Genomic DNA, 19,001 nt, shown 5'->3' with positions numbered 1-19,001 from the left:
TGTGGCCAAGCAGACACAAAAGGGGATTATCTTTGTGAATTGCAGGTTTTCTTTGCCTGGAGGCAGGGTACTTAACTCCTGCAGAGAAATTCACAGTCTTCCAACCCAGAGGTTTTTTTTTTTCTTTTCTTCCTAAAAGTAAATAGGGGGTGTGTGTTCTACCCATTTGCTTTTTCTTTGGGCTGGGTAAGCAGGTTTCCAAGTAGTTGGAGGTTATTTGCTTTAATTTGGGCCCAGAGCAGAGACAAGGGAATTGTCTTTTTCTGTAGGCTGACAGTCACTATCAGAGAATAGGTATTCTATTCCAGCACAGCAAAATTTTACAGCCACGTTTTGTTTATTTATTTCTAAACCTCGGGTGTAAAGTTAGTTAAAAACAGAGAGGTTAGAATGACCAAATCCTCAGCTCGACTACAGCTGGAATTAGCCAAATTTCAGGCTGAGGAAAAACAAAGGGAACATGAAAGACAGATAGAACTCATGCGGCTGGAGAAGGAGGTACAGGAGGCTGCCCACAAGAGGGAAATGGAGGCGAGGAAGCATATGGAGGAGGAGAAGGAAAAAGAGAGGAAGCATGTGGAGGAGGTGGAGAGGATAAAGGCCCAGCAGAATATACCAACAAACCCTAGCAATCCTTCTCCAGGTACCACTTCCCATCCCAGAAAGTTCCCCACCTACAAGGCAGGTGATGATACTGAGGCCTTCTTAGAAAACTTCGAAAGGGCCTGCCTTGGGTACAACATCTCTACTGACCAATACATGGTAGAGCTGAGGCCACAGCTCAGTGGACCCTTAGCTGAGGTGGCAGCTGAAATGCCTAAAGAACACATGAACAAGTATGAACTGTTTAAATCCAAGGTGAGAGTCAGAATGGGGATAACACCCGAGCAGTCTTGTCGGAGGTTCAGAACCCTAAGGTGGAAACCAGACATGTCATTTACCCGACATGCCTACCACATTGTGAAACATTGGGATGCCTGGATATCAGGAGCAAGTGTTGACTCTCCAGTAAATTTGCCCTTCCTAATGCAAATGGAACAATTCTTAGAGGGTGTTCCTGAGGAAATAGAAAGATACATCCTAGACGGGAAGCCCAAAACTGTAATCGAGGCAGGAGAGATTGGTGCCAGAAGGGTGGAGGTGGCAGAGAAGAAGAAAACTGGTTGCAGTTGGAGCGGAGACCAGAAGGGACCACCCCAGACCACACCCTATTACCGGGGGCCGCCCAAAGCCCCACCTACCTCCCAAAAAGCCCTCCAGACCCCTTATTGTCCCACCACCCCGTTCTCCAGCAACCCACCTCGCCCCAGTGACCCGTCAGCTGGACGATGTTTTAAATGTAACGAGCTGGGGCATGTAAAAGCCAACTGCCCCAAGAACCCCAACAGATTACAGTTCATTGCACCGGAATCACACCAGAGGTCCACAGGACCAGATACCCTTGGAGCGGAGGGAAACTCTGAGTGTGGGCGGGAAGAAGGTCACCGCGTGGAGGGACACCAGAGCACAAGTGTCAGCTATCCATGCTTCCTTAGTGGACCCCAATTTAATCAACCCAGAGATCCAAGTGACGATTCAACCCTTCAAGTCCAACTCTTTCAATTTGCCTACAGCCAAGTTGCCTGTCCAGTACAAGGGCTGGTCAGGAATGTGGACTTTTGCAGTCTATGATGATTATCCCATCCCCATGCTGTTGGGGGAAGACTTGGCCAATCATGTGAAGCAGGCCAAGAGGGTGGGAATGGTCACCCGCAGCCAGGCTAAACAAGCCGTGAGGCCTAGCTCTGTTCCAGAAACTTCTATCAGGACCCAGTCAGAGGTGATGGACCCGGACCCCAGGCCAATGTCTGCAACAGCAGTAGTGGATCCAGTCCCAGAGACCCAGACGGAACCAGTCCCAGAACCGGAACCAGCCAAACAACCAACACCAGACCCCGTGCCAGCACTGAATCCAGTACTTGCAACCTCAACACCAGAGAGCCCCACTGAACCTGAACTGGCAGCAGCCGATAACCCTACACAAGAGGCTCAGCCGGAGCCTGAATCCCAACATAGTGCACCAGCGGAGAGCGGTTCACAGTCAACAGAAACAGCTCCATCCCCTATATCGCTTCCAGAGGGACCAAGCCTAGGTCCCCAATCCAATGAGGGACTGATGTCTCCAGCATCAAGGGAACAGTTCCAGACCGAACAGGAAGCAGATGAAAGCCTCCAGAGAGCTTGGACGGCGGCACGGAGCAACCCACCGCCTCTCAGCTCTTCTAATCGATCCAGGTTTGTTGTAGAAAGAGGACTTTTATACAAGGAAACTCTTTCTGGTGGACACCAGGAAGACTGGCATCCTCAGAGACAGTTGGTAGTTCCAACTAAATACCGGGCCAAGCTCTTGAGCTTAGCCCATGATCACCCTAGTGGCCATGCTGGGGTGAACAGGACCAAAGACCATTTTGGGGGGGGTCATTCCACTGGGAGGGAATGGGCAAGGATGTTTCTACCTATGTCCAGTCTTGTGAGGTGTGCCAAAGAGTGGGAAAACCCCAAGACCAGGTCAAAGCCCCTCTCCAGCCACTCCCCATCATTGAAGTTCCATTTCAGTGAGTAGCTGTGGATATTCTGGGTCCTTTTCCGAAAAAGACACCCAGAGGAAAGCAGTACATACTGACTTTCATGGATTTTGCCACCCGATGGCCAGAAGCAGTAGCTCTAAGCAACACCAGGGCTAAAAGTGTGTGCCAGGCACTAGCAGACATTTTTGCCAGGGTAGGTTGGCCCTCCGACATCCTCACAGATGCAGGGACTAATTTCCTGGCAGGAACTATGAAAAACCTTTGGGAAGCTCATGGGGTAAATCACTTGGTTGCCACTCCTTACCACCATCAAACAAATGGCATGGTGGAGAAGTTTAATGGAACTTTGGGGGCCATGATACGTAAATTTGTAAATGAGCACTCCAATGATTGGGACCTAGTGTTGCAGCAGTTGCTCTTTGCCTACAGAGCTGTACCACATCCCAGTTTAGGGTTTTCCCCATTTGAACTTGTATATGGCCGTGAGGTTAAGGGGCCATTGCAGTTGGTGAAGCAGCAATGGGAGGGATTTACACCTTCTCCAGGAACTAACATTCTGGACTTTGTAACCAACCTACAAAACACCCTCCGAACCTCTTTAGCCCTTGCTAGAGAAAACTTACAGGATGCTCAAAAAGAGCAAAAAGCCAGGTATGATAAACATGCCAGAGAGCGTTCCTTCAAAGTAGGAGACCAGGTCATGGTCTTAAGGGCGCTCCAGGCCCATAAAATGGAAGCATCGTGGGAAGGGTCATTCACGGTCCAGGAGCGCCTGGGAGCTGTTAATTATCACATAGCATTCCCCACCTCCAACCGGAAGCCTAAGGTGTACCATATTAATTCTCTAAAGCCCTTTTATTCCAGAGAATTAAAGGTTTGTCAGTTTACAGCCCAGGGAGGAGACGACGCTGAGTGGCCCAAAGGTGTCTACTACGAAGGGAAATGTGGTGGTGTGGAAGAGGTGAACCTCTCCATGACCCTTGGGCGTATGCAGCGACAGCAGATCCAGGAGCTGTGCACTAGCTACGCGCCAACGTTCTCAGCCACCCCAGGACTGACTGAACGGGCATACCACTCCATTGACACAGGTAATGCTCACCCAATTAGGGTTCAACCTTACCGGGTGTCTCCTCAAGCTAAAACTGCTATAGAACGGGAGATCCAGGATGTGTTACAGATCGGTGTAATCCGCCCCTCTGAAAGTGCATGGGCATCTCCAGTGGTTCTAGTTCCCAAACCAGATGGGGAAATACGTTTTTGCGTGGACTACCGTAAGCTAAATGCTGTAACTCGCCCAGACAACTATCCAATGCCACGCACAGATGAACTATTAGAGAAACTGGGACGGGCCCAGTTCATCTCTACCTTGGACTTAACCAAGGGGTACTGGCAGGTACCGCTAGATGAATCTGCCAAGGAAAGTTCAGCCTTCATCACACATCTCGGGCTGTATGAATTTAATGTACTCCCTTTCGGGCTGCGAAATGCACCCGCCACTTTCCAAAGACTTGTAGATGGTCTCCTAGCGGGATTAGGAGAATATGCAGTCGCCTACCTTGACGATGTGGCCATATTTTCGGATTCCTGGGCAGACCACCTGGAACATCTACAAAAAGTCCTTGAGCACATAAGGGAGGCAGGACTAACTGTTAAGGCTAAGAAGTGTCAAATAGGCCTAAACAGAGTGACTTACCTTGGACACCAGGTGGGTCAAGGAACTATCAGCCCCCTACAGGCCAAAGTGGATGCTATCCAAAAGTGGCCTGTCCCAAAGTCAAAGAAACAGGTTCAGTCCTTCTTAGGCTTGGCCGGTTATTACAGACGATTTGTACCGCACTACAGCCAAATCGCTGCCCCACTGACAGACCTAACCAAAAAGAAACAGCCAAATGCTGTTCAGTGGACCGGAAAGTGTCAGAAGGCCTTTAACAAGCTTAAAGCGACACTCATGTCTGACCCTGTACTAAGGGCCCCAGACTTTGACAAACCGTTCCTAGTAACCACAGATGCGTCCGAGCGTGGTGCGGGAGCAGTTTTAATGCAGAAAGGACCTGATCAAGAATTCCACCCTGTAGTGTTTCTCAGCAAAAATCTGTCTGAGAGGGAAAGCAACTGGTCAGTCACTGAAAAAGAATGTTATGCCATTGTCTATGCTCTGGAAAAGCTAAGCCCATATGTTTGGGGACGGCGTTTCCACCTGCAAACCGACCATGCTGCACTGAAGTGGCTTCACACCGTCAAGGAAACTAACAAAAAACTTCTTCGGTGGAGTTTAGCTCTCCAAGATTTTGATTTCGACATCCAACACATCTCAGGAGCTTCTAACAAAGTGGCTGATGCACTCTCCCGTGAAAGTTTCCCAGAATCAACTGGTTAAAATCGTCCTTGAGATGTGGAAAATATTGTTAGTCTTTATGTACTTGGTAGTATATTTAGAGATGCATGTGTCTTATTAACTCTGTTTTTCCTAGAGCTCCAGGAAGAAATCCCAGCCAGTGTTTCACCCTAGCTGAGATTTGAGGGGCGAGTCATAAATATAAAGGGAAGGGTAAACCCCTTTGAAATCCCTCCTGGCCAGGGGAAAGCTCCTCTCACCTGTAAAGGGTTAAGAAGCTAAAGGTAACCTCGCTGGCACCTGACCAAAATGACCAATGAGGAGACAAGATACTTTCAAAAGCTGGGAGGAGGGAGAGAAACAAAGGGTCTGTGTGTCTGTCTATATGCTGATCTTTACCGGGGATAGACCAGGAATGGAGTCTTAGAACTTTTAGTAAGTAATCTAGCTAGGTATGTGTTAGATTATGATTTCTTTAAATGGCTGAGAAAAGAATTGTGCTGAATAGAATAACTATTTCTGTCTGTGTATCTTTTTTGTAACTTAAGGTTTTGCCTAGAGGGGTTCTCTATGTTTTTGAATCTAATTACCCTGTAAGATATCTACCATCCTGATTTTACAGGGGGGATTTCTTTATTTCTATTTACTTCTATTTTTTATTAAAAGTCTTCTTGTAAAAAACTGAATGCTTTTTCATTGTTCTCAGATCCAAGGGTTTGGGTCTGTGGTCACCTACGCAAATTGGTGAGGCTTTTTATCCAACATTTCCCAGGAAAGGGGGGGTGCAAGTGTTGGGAGGATTGTTCATTGTTCTTAAGATCCAAGGGTCTGGGTCTGTAGTCACCTAAGCAAATTGGTGAGGCTTTTTACCAAACCTTGTCCAGGAAGTGGGGTGCTAGGTTTTGGGAAGTATTTTGGGGGGAAGGACGCGTCCAAACAGCTCTTCCCCAGTAACCAGTATTAGATTGGTGGTGGTAGCGGCCAGTCCAAGGACAACGGGTGGAATATTTTGTACCTTGGGGAAGTTTTGACCTAAGCTGGTAAAGATCAGCTTAGGAGGTTTTTCATGCAGGTCCCCACATCTGTACCCTAGAGTTCAGAGTGGGGGAGGAACCTTGACAGAGGTCTATAAAATCGTAACTGGTGTGGAGAAAGTAAATAAGGAAGTGTTATTTACTCCTTGTCATAACACAAGAACTAGGGGTCACCAAATGACATTAATAGGAAGCAAGTTTCAAACAAACAAACAAAAGGAAGTATTTCTTCACACAACGTACAGTCAGTCAATCTGTGGAACTCTTTGCCAGAGTATGTTGTGAAGGCCAAGATTATAAGAAGGTTCAAAAAGAACTAGATAAATTCCTGGAGGATAGGTCGATCAATGGCTATTAGCCAGGATGGAGAGTTATGGTGTCCCTAGCCTCTGTTTGCCAGAAGCTGGGAATGAGCAACAGAGGATGGATCACTTGATGATTACCTGTTCTGTTCATTCCCTCTGGGGCAACTGGCATTGGCCACTGTCAGAAGACAGGGTACTGGGATAGATGGACCTTTGGTCTTACCCAGTATGGTCATTCTTATGTTCCCCTATCACCACGCAAAAGAAAAAGAAGAAATGGGTTTATCCTGCTCACATGGACTCAGTATGAATTTTGTCACTGACCTTAGTAGGAGCAGGAGCAGGCCTTCTAGTTTTAATTTTGTACTCTTCTGCTGCACTTAGAGAAGTAAATCCAGCATAGTTAACTTGCAAACAACCTTCTGATTACATTGCTTATGCAACATAAACAAAAAGTAAATGGGGGAGTGAGAACAGTGTATTGCACTCCATAAAAATCAGCATTTGCCAATTCAAAAGAGACAAAATTAACGGGTGTTTCAAACTTCTAACTGGGTACTATAAATAATATAGAATAAGAAACCAAAAATTTAAACTCTTAAATTATGAGTACCCTGTGTTCTTTCAAAGCAGATTAGTAGAGTCACAGTCTGCTGTCATTTACTCCAGAAACTCTACTGGAGTCAGTTGGGTAAGTGAGGTCAGAATTTGGCTCGTAGCGTGTAGCAAGCTAAATGATATACTCATTTCTTTTCTGTAGGTACAGTTTATCTTTCAGCTTGGAGCAGAACAATATAACTCACTGTCCTTAGAGACTTCTCTTGAATAAGTATTGCTTGTGCCATATGCACTAAACTTGAGCTTTCCTGCCCCTGCCCTGTATTTGTCTTGTATACAGAATACTAATTCACAGTGATTCCAGTTGAAATAAAGGTCCAGTATAAGACAGATGAGATTGGAAGTGGCTAGGATCTGCTCTCAGAGGAAGTTACCAGACAGAGATCTTCTTATCTTGCCAAGGTCCAGTGCTGAGACCTAAAAACAAGGGACAAAAGATTAATCCATCTAAACAACTAAATGTGATCTCTATTTTTTTTCTAAAGCCACACATGGACTCATTAAAAAATCTCAGCACCTTACTTTTATGGTAAAGATCTCCATTTTGGCTTGCTATCTATTTAGTATATTTTTATTGCCAAATATTGATAAAATAATAATATTTTATGCATGATCATTTATAAACACTTTATAAGTGTCTATGTGGACCCATCACAAAGAGCTGTATATTAATCCTGTATTGCATTCCTCTCTGTTTTGAAAAGTAGTGTAGCTGGTACAATACATACTTTATCGCACAGCACCATCTACTGTGGGAACTGAGAAGTGCAACAGTGTTTTATCACGAAAGCTTATGCTCAAATAAATTGGTTAGTCTCTAAGGTGCCACAAGTACTCCTTTTCTTTTTACGAATACAGACTAACATGGCTGTTACTCTGAAACTTATCAAAGACTGAATCACACTGTTGTGCTTAGATATACTCATCTGTTCGGTAGGGGTGTATGTGGGGTGTATTGTTAATCACAGTAACTTAATTTGCAATGTCTAAGTTTCTCCTTGTCTGGTATAACCTTTATGTTCCTTTTCAAAGTTAATTTTGTTCATGTACACTTTATACAAGTTTTTTTCTCGACTCAGTTTTGAGAATAGTGTAGTTTTGAGGCTCACCTCTCTGGGAAATATTCTTCACAAGCAGGTAACTTGTTGAATCAGTTGTTGTGAATGTAGAAGAGGACTGAGAAATCAATCCCTGGATCTGTTATAGTGATCTGAGAATCAACTATTGTCTTTTTGCTAGCGGATTAATTTTTAACATGTTCAGTTTTCCTTATAAATACCTATCACTTGTTATGGACTCACACAGGCTTGACACACCATACAATCCATTGTCTACAGCCAAGCTCTACGATACAACCACATTTGCTCCAACCCCTCAGACAGAGACAAACACCTACAAGATCTCTATCAAGCATTCTTACAACTACAATACCCACCTGCTGAAGTGAAGAAACATATTGACAGAGCCAGAAGAGTAACCAGAAGTTACCTACTACAGGACAGGCCCAACAAAGAAAATAACAGAACGCCCCTAGCCATCACCTTCAGCCCCCAACTAAAAACTCCGCAACGCATCATCAAGGATCTACAACCTATCCTGAAGGAAGACCCATCACTCTCACAGATCTTGGGAGACAGGCCAGTCCTTGCCTACAGACAGCCCCGCAACCTGAAGCAAATACTCACCAACAACCACATACCACACAACAGAACCACTAACCCAGGAACTTATCCTTGCAACAAAGCCCGTTGCCAATTGTGCCCACATATCTATTCAGGGGACACCATCATAGGACCTAATCACATCAGCCACACTATCAGAGGCTCGTTCACCTGCACATCCACCAATGTGATCTATGCCATCATGTGCCAGCAATGCCCCTCTGCCATGTACATTGGCCAAACTGGACAGTCTCCATGTAAAAGAATAAACGGACACAAATCACATGTCAAGAATTATAACATTCAAAAACCAGTCGGAGAACACTTTAATCTCTTTGGTCACTCGATTACAGACCTAAAAGTGGCAATTCTTCAACAAAAAAACTTCAAAAACAGATTCCAACGAGAGACTGCTGAATTGGAATTAGTTTGCAAACTGGATACAATCAACTTAGGCTTGAATAAAGACTGGGAGTGGATGTGTCATTACACAAAGTAAAACTAGTTCCCCATGTTTATTTTCCCCCACTACTGTTCCTCACACGTTCTTGTCAACTGCAAAAGGTTTCCACCACCACCACCCTACTCTCCTGCTGGTAATAGCTCACCTTACCTGATGACAGGTTTCAGAGGAACAGCCGTGTTAGTCTGTATTCGCAAAAAGAAAAGGAGTACTTGTGGCACCTTAGAGACTAACCAATTTATTTGAGCATGAGCTTTCGTGAGCTACAGCTCACTTCATCAGATGTTTACCGTGGAAACTGCAGCAGACTTTATATACACACAGAAATCATGAAACAATACCTCCTCCCACCCCACTGTCCTGCTGGTAATAGCTTATCTAAAGTGATCAACAGGTGGGCCATTTCCAGCACAAATCCAGGTTTTCTCACCCTCCACCCCCCCACACAAATTCACTCTCCTGCTGGTGCTAGCCCATCCAAAGTGACAACTCTTTACATAATCAAGTCGGGCTATTTCCTGCATAGATCAAGGTTTTCTCACATCCCCCCCACCCCCATACACACACAAACTCACTCTCCTGCTGGTAATAGCTCATCTAAACTGACCATTCTCCAGGTTTAAATCCAAGTTAAACCAGAACATCTGGGGGGGGGGGTAGGAAAAAACAAGAGGAAACAGGCTACCTTGCATAATGACTTAGCCACTCCCAGTCTCTATTTAAGCCTAAATTAATAGTATCCAATTTGCAAATGAATTCCAATTCAGCAGTTTCTCGCTGGAGTCTGGATTTGAAGTTTTTTTGTTTTAAGATAGCGACCTTCATGTCTGTGATTGCGTGACCAGAGAGATTGAAGTGTTCTCCGACTGGTTTATGAATGTTATAATTCTTGACATCTGATTTGTGTCCATTTATTCTTTTACGTAGAGACTGTCCAGTTTGACCAATGTACATGGCAGAGGGGCATTGCTGGCACATGATGGCATAGATCACATTGGTGGATGTGCAGGTGAACGAGCCTCTGATAGTGTGGCTGATGTTATTAGGCCCTGTGATGGTGTCCCCTGAATAGATATGTGGGCACAATTGGCAACGGGCTTTGTTGCAAGGATAAGTTCCTGGGTTAGTGGTTCTGTTGTGTGGTATGTGGTTGTTGGTGAGTATTTGCTTCACGTTGCGGGGCTGTCTGTAGGCAAGGACTGGCCTGTCTCCCAAGACTTGTGAGAGTGTTGGGTCATCCTTTAGGATAGGTTGTAGATCCTTAATAATGCGTTGGAGGGGTTTTAGTTGGGGGCTGAAGGTGACGGCTAGTGGCGTTCTGTTATTTTCTTTGTTAGGCCTGTCCTGTAGTAGGTAACTTCTGGGAACTCTTCTGGCTCTATCAATCTGTTTCTTTACTTCTGCAGGTGGGTATTGTAGTTGTAAGAAAGCTTGACAGAGATCTTGTAGGTGTTTGTCTCTGTCTGAGGGGTTGGAGCAAATGCGGTTGTATCGCAGAGCTTGGCTGTAGACGATGGATCGTGTGGTGTGGTCAGGGTGAAAGCTGGAGGCATGCAGGTAGGAATAGCGGTCAGTAGGTTTACGGTATAGGGTGGTGTTATGTGGCCATTGTTTATTAGCACTGTAGTGTCCAGGAAGTGGATCTCTTGTGTGGACTGGACCAGGCTGAGGTTGGTGGTGGGATGGAAATTGTTGAAATCATGGTGGAATTCCTCAAGGGCTTCTTTTCCATGGGTCCAGATGATGAAGATGTCATCAATATAGCGCAAGTAGAGTAGGGGCTTTAGGGGACGAGAGCTGAGGAAGCGTTGTTCTAAATCAGCCATAAAAATGTTGGCATACTGTGGGGCCATGCGGGTACCCATAGCAGTGCCGCTGATCTGAAGGTATACATTGTCCCCAAATGTGAAATAGTTATGGGTAAGGACAAAGTCACAAAGTTCAGCCACCAGGTTAGCCGTGACATTATCGGGGATAGTGTTCTTGACGGCTTGTAGTCCATCTTTGTGTGGAATGTTGGTGTAGAGGGCTTCTACATCCATAGTAGCCAGGATGGTGTTATCAGGAAGATCACCGATGGATTGAAGTTTCCTCAGGAAGTCAGTGGTGTCTCGAAGGTAGCTGGGAGTGCTGGTAGCGTAGGGCCTGAGGAGGGAGTCTACATAGCCAGACAATCCTGCTGTCAGGGTGCCAATGCCTGAGATGATGGGGCGCCCAGGATATACCGTAAACCTACTGACCGCTATTCCTACCTGCATGCCTCCAGCTTTCACCCTGACCACACCACACGATCCATCGTCTACAGCCAAGCTCTGCGATACAACCGCATTTGCTCCAACCCCTCAGACAGAGACAAACACCTACAAGATCTCTGTCAAGCTTTCTTACAACTACAATACCCACCTGCAGAAGTAAAGAAACAGATTGATAGAGCCAGAAGAGTTCCCAGAAGTTACCTACTACAGGACAGGCCTAACAAAGAAAATAACAGAACGCCACTAGCCGTCACCTTCAGCCCCCAACTAAAACCCCTCCAACGCATTATTAAGGATCTACAACCTATCCTAAAGGATGACCCAACACTCTCACAAGTCTTGGGAGACAGGCCAGTCCTTGCCTACAGACAGCCCCGCAACGTGAAGCAAATACTCACCAACAACCACATACCACACAACAGAACCACTAACCCAGGAACTTATCCTTGCAACAAAGCCCGTTGCCAATTGTGCCCACATATCTATTCAGGGGACACCATCACAGGGCCTAATAACATCAGCCACACTATCAGAGGCTCGTTCACCTGCACATCCACCAATGTGATCTATGCCATCATGTGCCAGCAATGCCCCTCTGCCATGTACATTGGTCAAACTGGACAGTCTCTACGTAAAAGAATAAATGGACACAAATCAGATGTCAAGAATTATAACATTCATAAACCAGTCGGAGAACACTTCAATCTCTCTGGTCACGCAATCACAGACATGAAGGTCGCTATCTTAAAACAAAAAAACTTCAAATCCAGACTCCAGCGAGAAACTGCTGAATTGGAATTCATTTGCAAATTGGATACTATTAATTTAGGCTTAAATAGAGACTGGGAGTGGCTAAGTCATTATGCAAGGTAGCCTGTTTCCTCTTGTTTTTTCCTACCCCCCCCCCCAGATGTTCTGGTTTAACTTGGATTTAAACCTGGAGAATGGTCAGTTTAGATGAGCTATTACCAGCAGGAGAGTGAGTTTGTATGTGTATGGGGGTGGGGGGGATGTGAGAAAACCTTGATCTATGCAGGAAATAGCCCGACTTGATTATGTAAAGAGTTGTCACTTTGGATGGGCTAGCACCAGCAGGAGAGTGAATTTGTGTGGGGGGGTGGAGGGTGAGAAAACCTGGATTTGTGCTGGAAATGGCCCACCTGTTGATCACTTTAGATAAGCTATTACCAGCAGGACAGTGGGGTGGGAGGAGGTATTGTTTCATGATTTCTGTGTGTATATAAAGTCTGCTGCAGTTTCCACGGTAAACATCTGATGAAGTGAGCTGTAGCTCACGAAAGCTCATGCTCAAATAAATTGGTTAGTCTCTAAGGTGCCACAAGTCCTCCTTTTCTTTTCACCTTACCTGATCACTCTTGTTACAGTGTGTATGGTAACACTCATTGTTTCATGTTCTCTGGGTATATAAATCTCCCCACTGTATTTTCCACTGCATGCATCCGATGAAGTGAGCTGTAGCTCACGAAAGCTTATGCTCAAATAAATTTGTTAGTCTCTAAGGTGCCACAAGTACTCCTTTTCTTATTGTAAAGAAAGTGTTTTAGAAAAGACCTGGTTATGTAGAAGAATGTGAGGATGTTCCCTTTTTCAGTGCATTCCTCTTTGGAATGTACTGACTGTTATCTACCAAGCCATAAAGTGAAACTTCACCCAACCCACTGCTCACCCCATAAAGAAAAGGCTCTAGAAAAACACAGAATCAGAAATGTAGGATTGGAAAGTACCTCAATAGCACAGAAGTAGGACTAAGTATTATGTAGATCATCCCTGACAGGTGTTCGTGTAACCTGTTCTTAAAAACCTCCAATTACAGAGATTCCATAACCTCCCTAGGTAATTTGTTCCAGTGTTTAACTACCCTTACAGTTAGGAAGTTTTTCCTAAATTTTTACCCTAAATCTCCCTTGCTTGAATTTAAGCCCATTACTTCTTGTCCTGTCTGATAAGAAGGACAATGTATAACCTTCCTCTTCATAACAGTTTGTATGTACTTGAAGACTGTCATTATGTCCCCTGCTCCATCTTCTCTTCTTCACGATTCTGTGTCATGATGTGTAGTTGGAAGTATATGAAACCTTTTTTTTATTTCTTAAATGTTGAACTGGCAAACCCCTTTGTGAAATGCATACTGGCAAATCTTTAGCTAAATGAAAAATATTCAATGTAATTTTCTAATAACGTTGCTATGTAAAATGCTAAATGCTTTATGTACCAATCTGAAATCTCATGACTAATTACTAAATTACTATTGGATAAGAATCCATTTAAACATGGAATATTTAGATTAATGGGGAATTAAATATATAAGCAACTCCCTCATCCAACTCAGAAAAACGAGAATCATCTCTCCAAAAATTGTTATGAAGAATCAACAACTTCTTGAACAACAATTTAAACTAGAGACTCTCTGAAAATCATTTAATTTTACAAACTTAGACTTGAGAGCTAAAATCTTGTATATAAAGAACACAAAGGTTTGGATTTTCTGAAAATAGAATGGTTTCAGAGTAGCAGCCGTGTTAGTCTGTATTCACAAAAAGAAAAGGAGTACTTGTGGCACCTTAGAGATTAACCAATTTATTTGAGCATAAGCTTTTCGTGAGCTACAGCTGAAGTGGTTAGTCTCTCAGTTGCCACAAGTACTCCTTTTTTTTTTTTTTGAAAATAGAATTTCATTTTCTCTTGAATGCTAATCAAATTGAAGGGTTTCAGAGTAGCAGCCATGTTAGTCCGTATCCACAAAAAGAAAAAGGAGTATTCGTGGCACCTTAGAGGCTAAATAACTTTAAAATTATCTGAGGCTGTCCCACCACAAGAAAACAAAAGTGTGTTGCATATTCATTACGTAGACTTCATATTCAGGAGTGTGTCACCAAAATAAACCCCTGAAGGCACAAAGCCAATGAAAGAATGACAGCAGCCAACTTTTGAATCTGAACAGGCTTAAAATCTGTTTTCCCTATAAATTCATGAAAATAAGAAGATGATATAAAGCTCTGAAGTGAGACCCCTCTCTCTCTCTCTTTCTCCCTTCTCTTTCTGTGCTACACTGCTCCAACACAGCATTCATCGGGTATGTCTACACTACGGAATAAGGTCGAATTTATAGAAGTCGTTTTTTTAGAAATCGGTTTTATATATTCGAGTGTGTGTGTCCCCACAGAAAATGCTCTAAGTGCATTAAGTGCATTAACTCGGCGGAGCGCTTCCACAGTACCGAGGCAAGCGTCGACTTCCGGAGCGTTGCACTGTGGGTAGCTATCCCACAGTTCCCGCAGTCTCCGCTGCCCATTGGAATTCTGGGTTGAGATCCCAATGCCTGATGGGGCTAAAACATTGTCGCGGGTGGTCCTGGGTACATATCGTCAGGCCCCCGTTCCCTCCCTCCCCCCGTGAAAGCAAGGGCAGACAATCATTTCGCGCCTTTTTTCCTGAGTTACCTGTGCAGACGCCATACCACGGCAAGCGTGGAGCCCGCTCAGGTAACCGTCACCCTATGTCTCCTGGGTGCTGGCAGACGCGGTACGGCATTGCTACACAGTAGCAGCAACCCCTTGCCTTGTGGCAGCAGACGGTACAGTACGACTGGTAGCCGTCATCGTCATGTCTGAGGTGCTCCTGGTCGCCTCTATGAGGTCGATCAGGAGCGCCTGGGCAGACATGGGCGCAGGGACTAAATTTGGAGTGACTTGAGCAGGTCATTCTCTTTAGTCCTGCAGTCAGTCCTATTGAACCGTCTTATGGTGAGTGGGCAGGCGATACGGACTGCTAGCAGTCGTACTGTACCATCTTCTGCCGAGCAGCCATGAGATGTGGATGGCATGCAGTCCTTCTGCACCGTCTGCTGCCAGCCAAAGATGTAAAAGATAGATGGAGTGGATCAAAACAAGAAATAGACCAGATTTGTTTTGTACTTATTTGCTTCCCCACCTCCCCTGTCTAGGGGACTCATTCTTCTAGATCACACTGCAGTCACTTACAGAGAAGGTGCAGCGAGGTAAATCTAGCCATGTATCAATCAGAGGCCAGGCTAACCTTCTTGTTCCAATAAGGACAATAACTTAGGTGCACCATTTCTTATTGGAACCCTCCGTGAAGTCCTGCCTGAAATACTCCTTGATGTAAAGCCACCCCCTTTGTTGATTTTAGCTCCCTGAAGCCAACCCTGTAAGCGCCCCTCCCAGCGTCAGAGCAATGGCAAACAATCGGGCATCTGAGAGTGCTGTCCAGAGCACTCACAATGGAGCACTCTGATGGGGCTAAAACATTGTCGCAGGTGGTTCTGGGTACGTGTCATCAGGCCCCCGTTCCCTCCCTCCCTCCGTGAAAGCAAGGGCAGACAATCATTTCGCGCCTTTTTTCATGAGTTACCTGTGCAGACGCCATACCACGGCAAGCATGGAGCCAGCTCAGGTAACCGTCACCCTATGTCTCCTGGGTGCTGGCAGACGCGGTACGGCTTTGCTGCACAGTAGCAGCAACCCATTGCCTTCTGGCAGCAGACGGTGCAATACGATTGGTAGTCGTCCTCGTCGTGTCCGAGGTGCTCCTGGCCACGTCGGCTGGGAGCGCCTGGGCAGACATGGGCGCAGGGACTAAATTTGGAGTGACTTGACCAGGTCATTCTCTTTAGTCCTGCAGTCCTATTGAACCGTCTAATGGTGAGCGGGCAGGCGATACGGACTGCTAGCAGTCATACTGTACCATCTTCTGCCAGGCAGGCAAGAGATGAGGATTGCTAGCAGTCGTATTGTACCATCTTATGCCAGGCAGGCAAGAGATGAAGATGGCTAGCAGTCGTACTGTACCATCTTCTGCCGAGCAGCCACGAGATGTGGATGGCATGCAGTCCTTCTGCACTGTCTGCTGCCACCCAAAGATGTAAAAGCTAGATGGAGTGGGTCAGAACAAGAAATAGACCAGATTTGTTTTGTACTCATTTGCCTCCTCCCCTGTCTAGATCACACTGCAGTCACTCACAGAGAAGGTGCAGCGAGGTAAATCTAGCCATGTATCAATCAGAGGCCAGGCTAACCTCCTTGTTCCAATAACAACGATAACTTAGGTGCACCATTTCTTATTGGAACCCTCCGTGCAGTCCTGCCTGAAATACTCCTTGATGTACAGGCACACCCTTTGTTGATTTTAGCTCCCTGAAGCCAACCCTGTAAGCCGTGTCGTCAGTCGCCCCTCCCTCCGTCAGAGCAACGGCAGACAATCGTTCCGCGCCTTTTTTCTGTGCGGACGCCATACCAAGGCAAGCATGGAGGCCGCTGAGCTGATTTTGGCAATTAGGAGCACATTAACCACCACACGCATTATCCAGCAGTATATGCAGCACCAGAACATGGCAACGCGATACCGGGCGAGGAGGCGACGTCAGCGCGGTCCCGTGAGTGATCAGGACATGGACACAGATTTCTCTGAAAGCATGGGCCCTGCCAATGCATGCATCATGGTGCTAATGGGGTAGGTTCATGCTGTGGAACGCTGATTCTGGGCTCGGGAAACAAGCACAGACTGGTGGGACCGCATAGTGTTGCAGGTCTCGGACGAATCCCAGTGGCTGCGAAACTTTCGCATGCGTAGGGGCACTTTCATGGAACTTTGTGACTTGCTTTCCCCTGCCCTGAAGCACATGAATACCAAGATGAGAGCAGCCCTCACAGTTGAGAAGCGAGTGGCGATAGCCCTGTGGAAGCTTGCAATGCCAGACAGCTACCGGTCAGTTGGGAATCAATTTGGAGTGGGCAAATCTACTGTGGGGGCTGCTGTGATGCAAGTAGCCCACGCAATCAAAGATCTGCTGATATCAAGGGTAGTGACCCTGGGAAATGTGCAGGTCATAGTGGATGGCTTTGCTGCAATGGGATTCCCTAACTGTGGTGGGGCTATAGACGGAACCCATATCCCTATCTTGGCACCGGAGCACCAAGCTGCCGAGTACATAAACCGCAAGGGGTACTTTTCGATAGTGCTGCAAGCTCTGGTGGATCACAAGGGACGTTTCACCAACAGCAACGTGGGATGGTCGGGAAAGGTACATGACGCTCGCATCTTCAGGAACTCTGGTCTGTTTCAAAAGCTGCAGGAAGGGACTTTATTCCCAGACCAGAAAATAACCGTTGGGGATGTTGAAATGCCTATATGTATCCTTGGGGACCCAGCCTACCCCTTAATGCCATGGCTCATGAAGCCGTACACAGGCAGCCTGGACAGTAGTCAGGAGCTGTTCAACTACAGGCTGAGCAAGTGCAGAATGGTGGTAGAATGTGCATTTGGACGTTTAAAGGCGCGTTGGCGCAGTTTACTGACTCGTTTAGACCTCAGCGAAACCAATATTCCCACTGTTATTACTGCTTGCTGTGTGCTCCACAATATCTGTGAGAGTAAGGGGGAGACGTTTATGGCAGGGTGGGAGGTTGAGACAAATCGCCTAGCTGCTGGTTACGCGCAGCCAGACACCAGGGCGGTTAGAAGAGCACAGGAGGGCGCGGTACGCATCAGAGAAGCTTTGAAAACCAGTTTCATGACTGGCCAGGCTACGGTGTGAAAGTTCTGTTTGTTTCTCCTTGATGAAACCCCCCACCCCTTGGTTCACTCTACTTCCCTGTAAGCTAACCACCCTCCCCTCCTCCCTTTAATCATTGCTTGCAGAGGCAATAAAGTCATTGCTGCTTCACAGTCATGCATTCGTTATTCATTCATCACACAAATAGGGAGATGACTACCAAGGTATCCCAGGAGGGGTGGTGGAGGAGGGAAGGAAAATGCCACACAGCACTTTAAGCACAGCACTTTAAAAGTTTACAACTTTAAAATTTATTAAATGCCAGCCTTCTTTTTTTTGGGCAATCCTCTGTGGTGGAGTGGCTGGTTGGCCGGAGGCCCCCCCACCGCGTTCTTGGGCGTGTGGGTGTGGAGGCTATGGAACTTGGGGAGGAGAGCGGTTGGTTACAGAAGGGCAGCAGTGGCAGTCTGTTCTCCAGCTGCCTTTGCTGCAGCTCAACCATACACTGGAGCATACTGGTTTGGTCCTGCAGCAGCCTCAGCATTGAATCCTTCCTCCTCTCATCACGCTGCCGCCACATTTCAGCTTCAGCCCTGTCTTCAGCCCGCCACTTACTCTCTTCAGCCCGCCACTTACTCTCTTCAGCCCGCCACCTCTCCTCCCGGTCATTTTGTGCTTTCCTGCACTCTGACATTATTTGCCTCCACGCATTCATCTGTGCTCTGTCAGTGTGGGAGGACAGCATGAGCTCGGAGAACATTTCATCGCGAGTGCGTTTTTTTTTCTTTCTAAGCTTCACTAGCCTCTGGGAAGGAGAAGATCCTGTGATCATTGAAACACATGCAGCTGGTGGAGGAAAAAAAAAGGGACAGCGGTATTTAAAAAGACACATTTTATAAAACAGTCGCTACACTCTTTCAGGGTAAACCTTGCTGTTAACATTACATACATAGCACATGTGCTTTCGTTACAAGGTCGCATTTTGCCTCCTCCCACCGCGTGACTACCCCCTCAACCTTCCCCCCTCCCTGTCGCTAACAGCGGGGAACATTTCTGTTTAGCCACAGGCAAACAGCCCAGCAGGAATGGGCTCCTCTGAGTGTCCCCTGAAGAAAAGCACTCTATTTCAACCAGGTGACCATGAATGATATCTCACTCTCCTGAGGATAACACAGAGAGATAAAGAATGGATTTTGGTTGAATGCCAGCAAACATACACTGCAATGCTTTG

This window comes from Lepidochelys kempii, chromosome 3 (genome assembly GCF_965140265.1).
Source record: "Lepidochelys kempii isolate rLepKem1 chromosome 3, rLepKem1.hap2, whole genome shotgun sequence".
NCBI classification, from domain to species: Eukaryota; Metazoa; Chordata; order Testudines; family Cheloniidae; genus Lepidochelys; species Lepidochelys kempii.
The sequence above is the reverse complement of the archived record's forward strand: the minus strand, read 5'-3'. Positions refer to the sequence as shown.